We start from the raw sequence: 12,957 nt of genomic DNA on the forward strand, positions 1-12,957 counted from the left end.
ATGTGAGTAATAGGCTTTACAGCCAGGCCAGCTTGAGAAAAGTTTTGTTAAACCAAATTAAAAAGAGGCCCTTTCTTTCTTTTTACTTTCTCTCTTTCTCTTTCTTCCCCCCTCTCTTCCTCCCTCCCTCCCTGTCTTTCTTTCTTTCCTTCCTTCCTGTCTCCTTCCACCCCCTCTTTTTGAGACAGAGTCTTTCTTTCTACATAGCTCTGGCTGTCCTGGAATTCCTTATTGATTGAGTAAGCATCAATCTCACAGAGATCTACCTGTCTCTGCCTTGCAACTGCCGGGATTAAAGGCATGCAAAACCATGGCCAACACCAGGCCCCCTTTCTTGACTCTTTTCTTAGAGACTTTAATATCTGAGTCCGACTTTGAATTTCTGGAAGGCAGAGAGAGTAAGCCGTAGCAGTAGCAGATCCCCTTCTTATTCTACAACTTTCCCACGAGGGGCCCCTTCTCCCCTCCCAGACCCCTCTGAAAGCACAGCAGGGCTGCCTGTCTCCTGCTAAACATTCAGTCTCAGGCCAAGCAATCTGTTTCCATTTGGAGCTGGTCCTGTTGATTTTGGGCACTGTACATCTTGAGAATGTAGAAGTGATTAGAAAGTGTAGCAACACGCTTTCCCACGAGGTGCCTATCTGACTCGGAGGGAGTTCTGCAAGAGAAGTTTTACGAAGCTGTCTGCTGGCAATGGTCCCGAGTGATGGTCCCTACAGAGGCACATGCTGTTCGGAGTCAGACGTAAAAGTCCAGACTGCTGCTGGAGAGTATGTCTGTAGGAGAAACATGAGAGATAGGCTAGTTACATCTTGCACTTTGACCTTTTGCCAACACCTATTGAGTTTTCTGCTTTGGGGATTTTGCCACTCTCATCTTATTATTATTATTTTTTTATGGTAACAATCCAGTTCCTTTGGCGTGTTTGTTGCATTTCTGTGATCTGCTTACGCCATCTTGAATCATTTATCTCAGTATAAACCGCTGAGGTGGTACGTGTGTGAGAGAGCCTACACCATATGTATTTATAGCCACGTGCTCCCTGATGAGCTGTTTCCAAGGGCAGCATCTGTTCTTGTGAATATTTCATAATATTTGGTATCCAGCCTTTATAATAATCAGTCTCTGTCATCTGATGATGTCCCATTTACGATAGTTTCTTCTTTAATACTTTTGGTCAATTATACTTTTTTAATACAGGGAGTATATTAATCAGCATCTAAATTAAAATAAGAGATATCAAACAAAGCAACAAAAACAGAATTTCGAAGGTTTTACGTTTCCATTACACGATGTGTGTTTTTCAAAAAGAGCTGGGGGCTGGGAGGGCAGATTTTTGTTAGGCCTCTTGCAAGACCCTGGGGTTTCTCACAACTTCTTGCTTTCTTGCACAAGATGGAGTTTCACAATGTCCAGTTCCACCTAACAGCTTTTTTTTTTTTTTGAATCGCAAATCTACATTACCATGCATGATTTTCGTTTTTGAGAGAAAATTCAATAAATCCCTAAACACAACCACTTAGATCTGTATGGGTTCAGCCACTGATTTCAGAAAATAGTGAGTTATTTACTTACTGTTCATCTGCCGCCTTTAAAGAGTACTTGAAACCTTGCAGGATGGTAACGTTTCCTGAGTTCTCAACACTAGAGAACCAAGCCTATTTAGGAGACCTAGATTCTTATTTCCTCTAACACCTACTGGTTTTAATGTAGCAGAGGAAGTACAACCATATTGGCTGTAAAATCTGATGCTCTTAAAGCTGGAAGAGCGGTCCACATGCCTCCGAATGTCACTCTCACCAAGGCCTTTCTCCACAGAAAAGTGCTTTGCAAACCACTGACTATCAGACATGAGATGACTTCAAGCAGTGTATGATGGAACTTCAAAGAAAATTTCCCCCAACTCTGAGATCAAACACAAGGCCTGTTCACAATAAACAGGCACATTATCATTGAACCCTAGTCTAAATTATAAAAAGTGTAATCACAAGTTACTCATTGAACTGGATTGGGTAGTCTATTGGTTTGCTGTGATAAAATACTGTCCAAGTTTTGGGGAAGAAGGAGTTTTGTTTTACACATCCTGATCACAGGATATTAATGAGGGAAGCCAAGACAGGAACGAAGGCAGAACAGAAACTTGGAGATAGGAAATGAAGCAGCCAAGGAGAAATGCTGCTTCCTGGGTCATTCCCCATAGTTTGCTCAGCTTGCTTTCTATTTCTTTTTCTTAAGATTTATTTATTTAATGTATATAAGTGCTCTATCTGCATGTACACCTGCATGTCAGAAGAGGGCATCAGATCCTGTTATAGATGGTTGTGAGCCACCATGTGGTTGCTGGGAATTGAACTCAGGACCCCTGGAAGAGCATCCAGCTCCCCTAACTGCTTAGCCATCTCTCCACTTCCCAGCCTGCTTTCTTATACAAAGTAGGAGCGTCTGCCTAAAGGGAAATACAAAGGGTGTGTGGTTTTGTCCTTAAAAAGCTCCTATAGTATGTGACTCGTTGCTACCACTTGGTGAGATTCCGGAGAATGGACCTGACCACAATCCATCCTGGTTAGTGTTTAATTAAAACTTGCTTCAGATTTGGCTCAAAATTGTGGAAGTGGCTTTGCTCTCTCAAATCTCAGGATCAACAGGGGATGGCAAACACACATGAGCACAGAGCTGAGTGCTCGTACATTTCTTCCTTTTTTTATTTTTATTTTTTATTTTTTTACACTTATTTATTCACTTAGTTATGTATGCCCAGCAGTGAAGGCATGCCACAGTGTGCCACAGTGTGTGTGTGTAGGTCAGGGGATGACCTGTGGATGTTGCTTCTCTTTTTCCTGCATGTGGCTCCTGGGGACCGAACTCAGGTGGTCAGGCTTGGTGGCGTGTGCCTTTACTCATTGAATCATTTCGTTGTCTGCCACAGAGTTCATGAACTTCAAGTGTCAAGTGATGGGCAGTCGTTTAGCCTGGATCTAACTAAGATCTATCTGGTGGTCCTTAACAGTGGCTCTGTTTGGGAGGTCGTGTGAGAATGATCGGGTGTCAGATGCTTCATCCATCCTTGTAGCCCATTCACTAAGACTAAGATAATAGTTATGACACCTATTATATATGCCTTATGTCGGGAGAACGTTGTGCCCTTCCCCTAGCCTTGAGCAGGCTAAATAGACCTTAAGTGTTTGCCACAGTTGGCCTTCGCCTGACTTAGGTGGAGTCTTCTGCCTTGCTGCACCTGCAGTTTCCTACAGGAACAGGCTGCCTATAGAGCTTGCATTGCAACATAATCCAGCTGAAACAAAGCAACATAATCCATTTGAAACAAAGGATGGGTCTGTGGGCTCTCCCTATATAAATACAGTGCTAAATAGTAAACTTTGAGCCTTGATCAGAAACCTTTGTCTTGACTTCATCCCTCTCTCGCCTGCCCGTCCCTTTTCATTTCCAGCCTCCCTTTCAGGTACCCAGTTCATCCATGGCTGCCGGACAGCTACAAAACCTATTTTCTTTACTGGGCATAATTTTAAAAAGGATGGGTGAAGAAAGAATTGATCTGGGTTTGCTAATGCTGATTGCTAACAAGATTGCTAAACTAACTAGGTATTAGTCTCTTTTTACTTAGACATACATAGCAGATACATTTCAGAGAAATATATAAAACTATGTTTGATTTTAGCTTTGCCTCGGAACTGTTTGTTCCAAAGGAATTCCATAAATAGTTTCTGTAGAACAAATAAAAGTTACAGTTAAGAGGATAAAATGTATCACACACACACACACACACAAAATACCCTGACGTATTTGTTACATAAATCTTATTCTATTATGCTCAAGGCTTATTCTGTTGATATTTACTTAGATAATACATTTCAGTTCCTAAATGGGCTGAATACTGTCCTGATAAATTCCTAAGTTGGAAGTTCCGACTCCTGGTGTTTTAGGATGTGACTATTCTGGGAGATGGGGTATCAATCCAGTTTGTCTGATGTCCTCAGGAAAGGACATTAGGATGCAGATGTGTTCTGAGTAACATTCCAGAAGACAGCTTTCATCTTGAACAGTCTTCCTGCCTCAACCTCCTGAGAGCTGGGGTTATAAACATCCACCACCATGTTGGATATGTTATTCCAATGATTGTGACTTTATAATGTGTTTTATATGGAGTCTCTTCTTTTTCTAAAAAAAACATTTTGACTCTTGGATATTTTTCACAGATTAACTTTAAAATTAGCTTTCATTTCTATCAAATACGCTATTGGAATTTTGACACAAATGGTGTCACATTTATTGACCATTTGGAGTTGAAATGTTGGGTGTTACTCCTTGGTGAAACATTTATCAAGTAACAAGTGCTTCACAGTGTCCTATACTTGTGCCCTGGGGCTTGTGGACGAATTGGGTTAAGATGGAATATCTGTCAGGTGGGGCTCTTGTTCAGAATGCTAAACAGAATTTCCTTACTGACCTGCTACACGTTTGTGGTGTGGAATGAGGAGTGATTGTTATTGTTGTCAAAATCATTTATGGCAAACTAAGTTATTTATTCTGACTCGTATGTTCTCTCAAAGATACTGATATTCAGTTAATTTGACCTAAACTATTTCAGATCTAAAAGTTCTACTTTTAAGGAAATCTTAAAACATCAGTAGGTTGCATGCAAACACAATTATCAAGGAAACTAATTAAAATGTAGTCAAATCCTTTTCCTTACAAGTAGTGAAACCAAGATGATCTTCCCAGAACCCTGAACTTCACCCCTGACTGGACAGTGGTATTTGAAGGAAGGACCAAGACAGTGGAAACACACAAGTGTGAAGAGAAAATGGTGGTTTCAGTCTCACCAGGGTAAGTCCACGACCAATAACAGCAAACGTGGAAGATTCTTATTTAGGAGATCAATGATAGATTAGCTGTGGAGCTACAGGCCTATGCTTGTTTAACATAGCTTGTGGAGACTATAGGCATGCATAATGTTATTATGTCTCCAACCCAGGGCAAATGGCTGAGTGCCTACTTAACGTATCAGCGTGACCTGGCCACCAGTGCCTACTTAATGTATCTGCGTGACCTGGCTACCGGGATCTCCCAGCATTCCTCAGTTCTCACCTGTATGGCTCGCTTGCATACCTCACACCCAATCCATAACTTCTCCACTCCAAGGGACCTTTCCCCAGCTGCCTTCTATATTTGTAACAGCCAAAATATAATGTGTTGCAGCTTACAACATCAACTGTCCTAAAAATCCCAATGCTCTAAAGCCCCCTTCGCCCTTGTCTTAACCAAGTGTCATTTCAACTGGTTCATCCTTTCCAGACTTTCGGAGAGCACTGTCAAAGGGCGGGAGTGATGGTTAAACATCTGTTTTTTTTTTTTTTTTTTTTTTCCTCTTACTTACTGAGTTCAGAAACAGAAAAAAAGTTGCGGTTCAGGAGGTGGAATCAGGTGTGGAAGGGGCGTGGGGGAGGCGCTGGAGATCGGCGTGGGATCCAGCATTTGGCCTCTTCTGCGAGTTTCAGATTTGGGTCAAAGTCAACCCACACAAGGCAGAGTTCAACAATTTAGAGCAAACTCTAAATTGCTGCTGCACTCCTGCGAGCCCCAGGAGTGTGAACAGAAAAAGACACCCTGGGACACTTTAAAAATTCAAACTAGACTGGCGGCACTGCCCAGATCTGTTTCTGCCCTCAGGATATCCAGGCACTGAGCCTCACAGGGCTGAACTGAAAGGATTGAAGTGTAGCTGGGTGGGTGGGTTTGCAGGATCGTGGCTTCTTGGCCGCTGTAAGTTTGGGAGAAATAACCTTCTCCACAGACAGTTTTCAGTGAAACAGCTCTCTTTATTGGGGTGTACAGAATAAGGGCTGTATAAATGTGTAAGAGAGCTGAGGTGCAATGTATTTCTGTTTGATTTCCTGACCCTCTGTATCTCTCTCACATCTTCTCTAGTTCCTGATACTGCCCTGCTTTTTTTCTCTCTGGCTTCTAATTTTTAAAAAAATGTTTATGTTTATAGAACCATTTTGCTTTCTTCTGAATATATATTTTTAAAGAAACATGGGTAAATAGGACAGTCAGCTGTAACTAGGCTCTTTAGGAGGCAGAGGATTGAAAGTTGTACATCAGACAGGACCAGTAAGTGAGTTCAAGGCTCACTAAGATCCTGTCTCTAGACATCAAGGGCTGAGAGTATGGCTCAGTGTTAAGAGTGCTTCATGTGCAAGGCCCTGATCTAATATGTAACACTGGGAGAAAAAAAATATCTTTTTTTGCAAGATAAAAATAAATAACAAAAGAGAAAAAAAATATTACTTATACTTTTACCACTTAGGAATAAAGTTTATCTTTTATTATTGCTTTCTAAATCTTTCCCTTTCAATTGCTACTTTTCTAAAACAATTTATTTATGTATTTTAAAATTTCTTACATTTTAATTCAAATATAATTCCATTCCTTTCTCCCTTGCCTTTCCTACCTCTGGTCCCCCATGAGACCCCTTTAATCTCTTCTGTATTCTCCGTCACTCTCAAATTGATGCCCTTTTCTCCCCCAGTTGTTATTGTTAACTATATGTATATCTGTGTGCACATATGGAATCACAATATATAACTCATAGTCTGCTCTCTTGCTGAGCAATATATACAATGAATATTCTTTCCTATCTGTTGCATAGCTTCTTCCCATCATTTCAGAGGGTTCTCTTTAAAATCCAAATATGTGTGCTATTTTTCTATTAAAGTCATGAATCCCTTCAGTGCCTCCTTTTGCCTAGACTGATGGTTTCCAGAGTTCGAAATCCTAGCCTTCAGTCGTCTGGTATTTTAAAACGAGGAGCCGCCTGGCTCCCCTGGCCAGACACCACTGTGTGCTTTTGTCCACTGTAAGCTTGGCATAGGAGGGTTAAGGCAAACTCCAGGTGATCCTAACCTGCAGCAGGCTTGGGAATTAACAGCCCAGAGCAGAAGTCTACAAACTTTAGTTTGTTGGCCCAATTCTGCCTGCTGTCTTTTTCATTTATTTTTTTATTTTTTTAAATGACTCCATGTGTTTTAAATTTTTCAAGGGTTAAAAAAAATCAAAAGAATCTTTTATGATACGTGAAAATTACATGAAGCTTAAGTGCCTTAAATAATGCATTGTTGTCATAACAGCCACACCCATTCATGTATATATTGTCTGTGAGGGCTGTTTTTGTGCTACAATGGCAGAATGCAAGTCCTGTAGGCAGACACCATATGGCTGGCGCTGCCTATAAGGTTTACTGTCTGGTCTTCTGCAGATAGTAATTGCTAACCTCCAGCATCATACATGACGTGACATGGCTCTCATCTTTTTCTTACTTCCTCCTCGTTATTTATTTATTTTTTTCTGTTTTGAAGAGCTCATCTGGAACTTTTCAAAGCCAGGTGATGTCTCTGCATGCAGGGTTTCTTTTTGTCTGACATGATCATTCTTGCCCCCCGTCCCCGACTCCCCAAACTCTACTGATTCCATCTTTAAGGAAGTCCTCTTAACTTCTCCTGATTGTCCATTCCCATCTGTCTGGCTGTGTCTGCTACAGTCTGAGTGCAGCTCTCCTCATAGGATGTAGTGATATATTTGGTCTCTTCTAATACCTTCTAGAAGTCAGGGCTGCAGTCTGTGAGCTGATGTATTCCCAAATCCTAGCACAGGGGCTATAAGAGCAATACATATTTATTCAATGTCCAAACAAGTGAACCACCTGGTAGAATTGCTGCATAGCTGTTGGAGATCGGAACCATCCTGGAGATATGTCTAATCCTGTGTCAGAGAATCTAAACAGAAGAACATATAGGTTCAAAGCTTGAATATAATGAAAACAGAAAAAGCCAAATACAAAGTTATATGCACCCTATGGTTAGAATTATGTAAGTGGACTTTATTTGATGTAATTATTTGATGGTAGTGGTGATCGCTACTACATCCACCATCTAACATAGTGAGGAGGCATTTCAAGCAGACTTCATTATGAGGGACAGCTCCTAGAATGGGCCATTCTAGAAAGCCTACTATGCACCAGTTTAGCTTGGTGAAAATCAACCACTAGATGCATGCTTCAAAGAACTTGAAGGTTGTTGAGGAGGTTGGCTTGGGAACTAAATCTTCAGGGAGGTTGTATTGAAGACTTGAAGCTCTCTGTTTGGGTTCAATGTCTTGAGGCACTTCTGATACAAGACAATTTATGAGAAAGCACCAGGTGCTCTCAGGACAAGTGTCTTCTAAGAGAAAAGGTGTCTGGACTGCTGGCCAGGGCTGACCATTCTCTGAGGGAGACAATTTGTGGTTGATACTGGGTCACTTAACACAGTGTCCAAGCATTTATATGTGTTTCACAGACCTCTTTTTTTAAAAAAAGATGTACTTATTTATTATATGTAAGTACACTGTAGCTGTCTTCAGACACTCCAGAAGAGGGAGTCAGATCTCCTTATGGATGGTTGTGAGCCACCATGTGGTTGCTGGGATTTGAACTCAGGACCTTTAGAAGAGCAGTCAGGTACTCTTACCTGCTGAGCCATCTCACCAGCCCCAGACCTCTTTTTTAAAAAAACAAAAACAAAAACAAAAACAAAAACAAAAACAAAAACAAAAACAAAACCTTTCCAAGGCAAATAACTAGGGCTGACCTTGGTCTGAAAAACCATCACTGAGGTTCTGGCCTGTGATAGAAGGAAAGAAAGGAGGGGGAAAGTTAGGAGGGGGTTGGTGGGAGGTGGGAGGGGTTGGAGTTCCCTTGGATGTACCATGAGTCAGACTTTATGCTACTCCAAGTTGCTGGCTACACCTAAGAGCAGAATGATGCTTGAACAAAATACCCAGAAATGAAAGAAAAGGCAGGCATGGTAGTACATGCTTGTAGTCTCCACACTTGAGAGAGAGAGACACAGGAGGATCATAGGCCTGGCTACACACTGAGTTTAAGGTCAGTTGGGACTGTATGAGACCTTGTCTCTTAAACCACCATCTATGGAATTACTAAGATACAGTGTGCCGTTGGGTGGTGGTGGTGCACACCTTTAATCCTAGCACTTGGGAGGGAAAGGGAAAGAGAGTAGACTGGTTATCTTCTCTGGTAGTAAATGATAAAACCAGAATATTACCTGTCTATATTTTAGGTACTCAAACTACCATAGAATCCATATAGATTCCAAGAATCCATAACTTCTTATGTTGTTTTTCTTCTTCTGGACTGTGTGGTTCATATGAATGTTTTCAGGCTGTTAGGAATTAAAAAAAAAAACAATCTGGGTATATAAGTGCAAACATGAAGTTCAAATTCATACTTCTGAAGAGCCAGTTAAATTCTATTTTGCAGACTCATGCATGCCCTCTACCTGTTAAATCACAGTTCCCCAGAGAGACAAATCACAAATCAACCTGGCTACTCTTTCCTAACCCATTTTGCTTCTTTTCTTCCTTCCTTCCTTCCTTCCTTCCTTCCTTCCTTCCTTCCTTCCTTCCTTCCTTCCTTCCTCCCTCCCTCCCTCCCTCCCTCCCTCCCTCCCTCCCTGCCTGCCTGCCTGCCTGCCTCCCTCCCTCCCTCCCTCCCTCCCTCCCTCCCTCCCTCCCTCCCTCCCTGCCTGCCTCCCTCCCTCCCTCCCTCCCTCCTTCCCTCCCTCCCTGCCTTCCTTCCTCCCTCCCTTTCTTCCTTCCAAAGAAGAACAACAGAGAAGGGGTCTAAATTGCTCTTAAAAAAAAGATTGATTTATTTATTTTATGTATGTGGTGAGTACACTGTAGCTGTACAGATGGTTGTGAGCCTTCATGTGGTTGTTGGGAATTTAATTTTTAGGATCTCTGCTTGCTTCGGTCAACTTCTCTGGCTCAGTCCCTGGTTGCACTTGCCCAAAGATTTATTTTTATTATACATAAATATACTGTAGCTGACTTGAGATGCACCAGGAGAGTGCAGAGGGCATCAGATCTCGTTACAGATGGTTGTGAGCCACCATGTGGTTGCTGGGATTTGAACTCTGGACCTTTGGCTAGAGCTGTCAGTGGTCTTACCCGCTAAGCCATCTCGCCAGCCACACTTTTCTTTAAACAAATGCCAAGGCCTTTATGTGCCACTCTGGTTTGGATGTCATCTGTCATAGATTTTGGAGCCTTGGTCCTTAGTGCCGTCTGAGAGCTGGTGGATGCTTAGGAGGTACCCAGGGCATTCATGGGGCCCTGGTGAGTTCTTAGGAGAAGGTTGCTCTAAAAAAGATAGCTCGCTGGTTTCCTGGTTCAGTAGGTGATCCTCTAGAATGTGTTTCCACGATGATGCCACCTGTCACACAGTTCTCACCAGAACCTGAGCTGTGCTGTTTGGACTTTCTGCCTCAAGACTGATGGGCTAGATAAACCTCTTTTGTTTATAAGTTAGTTACCTGGCCTCAAGTTTTAGTGGTGGAGAATGGACTAGGATGTGCCGATGGCTCATTATAGAAACTTTAATGTTGTTTATCATACACGGCAGCAAGTTCTGCCTTCTTTGTCTAGTTTTGAAGACTTTATTCTACGTTAGGTGGCTTTCTTTTGCTTCCTGGATGGTTATGGTTTGGTACAGTCAAGTAATTCTGGTCTCTTCTGCAATTGTTTTACTGAGTCCCACCTGGTCTGCCTTTGTTTCCCTTCATGCCTCATCCTTTCCCCCTGGGGTGTTTTCTCATGTGCTCTTACTAAATGGAGACGCAGTTGGCAACTCTCAGCTCAAGTCTGACAACAGACGAAACATATTAGGGGGCTTTGCGGACTCTTAGGAAGCTTTCTTCCTGTCAGAGACCACACACATTGCAAACCTTCCTGATGAGGGTAAGATTCTTTTCTGTGGCCCTATTATCTTCTGCCCTTACCCTTACTCCAGGGTTCCTACCACATGGCCTAGGAAATTTCCGCCAAAATAGTCTAAACTCTGTGTCTCAGGGTTTTACTGCTGTGAACAGAAACCATGACCAAGGCAACTCTTATAAGGACAACATTTAATTGGGGCTGGCTTACAGGTTCAGAGGTTCAGTCCATTATGATCAAGGCGAGAGCATGGCAGTTTCCAGGCAGGCATGGTGCAGAAGGAGCTGAGAGTTCTGCATCTTCATTTGAAGGCTGTTAGGAGAAGACTGACTCTTCCACACTAGGCAGAGCTTCAAAGCCCATCTCCACAGTGACATACTTCCTCCAACAAGGCCAAACACTCCCTGAGCCAAGCATATTCAAACCACCACATTCTCAGAAGCAGGCTTTTTGGGTGGGAGTCTTGGCAAGGCTCTGGCTAGGTTGTCTTCTATGAAGACATTGAGTCTGCAGGTCATATGGCACTTGGTTCCACTAAACTCAGAGCATGAATTGTTCTGACTTTGCTGTTTGTCATAGGCATCAGCCAGTTCCTCTCCTTTGGGCTTCTCTGGTGAGAATCATGTACCCTTTTCTGCACTTCCTAGAGGCCAGGGGACTGGCTAAAAACCTCTACCTCAGTCAGCATAAGCATATGCCGTATCTTATTCTTTGGAATTTGTAAATTGTAAATTTGGAATTATAAACCCTGTCTGGGTTTTTGATTTTTATGACAGAATGCCTGAGCAGACGCTATGACCTTATTCTCTAAGGGCATCACTCTATAGCAACCTGTTGACTTGGTAACTAATCTATTTCCCCAAGAGCGAGACTCACTTCTGAGACATTCACCCACTCCAACAAGGAAGCTAGAGTTGAAGCTAAGAGTTGTCTTAAGAGACAGCCAACAAGAAAACAAGGACCTCTGGGCCCAGACGGTGGCTCAGTCAGTAACGTACCTGCTGTGCAAGCTTGAGGGCTTGTGTTCTATCCTCTGTACCTATATAAACCTGAGTATGGCAGCGTGCCTCTGGAATCCCAGCACCAGGGAGATAGAAGCAGTATGATCCCTAGGGCTTGCTGGCCAGCCTGCCTAGCCTAACCAGTGAGCTCCAAGTCCTAGTGAGAGACCTTGCAAGGTGGCTCATCAATGATGGTGCTTGCTGCTAAGATGAATGACTGAGTTTGATTTCTGGCACTCACATAGTGGAAGGAGAGAACAGGTGGTGGCTGGTTGCAAATTGTCCTCTGACAGCCATATGCATGCTGTGGTATGCAAACACTTGCACACACACACAGACACATACACAGAGACACACACAGACACAGACACACACACAGACACACACAGACACAGACACACACACACACAGACACACAGACACAGACACACACAGACACACACAGACACAGACACACACAGACACACAGACACACACAGACACACACACACACACACACACACACAGACACACACACACACACACACACACACACACACACACACACACACACACACACACGAGTGGGGAGACAATGAGGGTCTCAGTCCCACAGCTATGAGTACCTGAATTTGTAAACAGGCAGAGGGAGCTCCTTACCCCATACAACTTCCAGAAAGGAGCCCAGCTATTAACTAATTAACACCTTTGACTTAGCTGCAGGAGGCCCTACCAGACCACAGGAGGTGGAGACTGGAGAATATCTGTGAGTTCGAGGCCAGTCTGATCTACAAAGAGAGTTCTAGAACAGCCCTATAGATTGTTCTAATTTAGCCACTAAAGTTGTGGTGCTTTGTCATGGCAACAGTATAAATATGATGTGCTAGCTCCAGAATTTTCCCATGTGTCAACTGGTTTTTCCTCTTGGTCAACTTGCTGGTGCAGGATTACAGGACAGTACCTTCCTTGCTGAGGACTCTCACTACAACGGCTTCCCTTGAGGGTAACCCAGCAGGTTTATATCACAGCGGTGATGAGTCTTCTGTCTTCATCCTCCCCTTTTTTTAAAGTTAAAAAAATTATATTTGGCTAGGCTGTAGTGGTGCATACCTTCAACCCCAGACCTCAGGAGGCAGAGGCAGGTGGATATCTGTGAGTTTGAGGTCAGCCTGGTCTACAAAGCAAA

At 42.9% G+C, this 12,957-nt stretch overlaps 1 long non-coding RNA gene across 1 annotated transcript; it reads right to left on the reverse strand.

The window, feature by feature from the left end:
- Nucleotides 1-411: 411 nt before the first annotated feature.
- On the reverse strand, nt 412-12,537 carry 4930534H03Rik (RIKEN cDNA 4930534H03 gene). The gene is made up of 4 exons (NR_151510.1): nt 12,432-12,537; nt 9,120-9,236; nt 7,721-7,793; nt 412-776 (listed from the first exon to the last, which is right to left on the reverse strand). It is a non-coding gene; the product is annotated as an RIKEN cDNA 4930534H03 gene (long non-coding RNA).
- Nucleotides 12,538-12,957: the final 420 nt, after the last annotated feature.

This window comes from Mus musculus, chromosome 10 (genome assembly GCF_000001635.26).
Source record: "Mus musculus strain C57BL/6J chromosome 10, GRCm38.p6 C57BL/6J".
NCBI classification, from domain to species: Eukaryota; Metazoa; Chordata; class Mammalia; order Rodentia; family Muridae; genus Mus; species Mus musculus.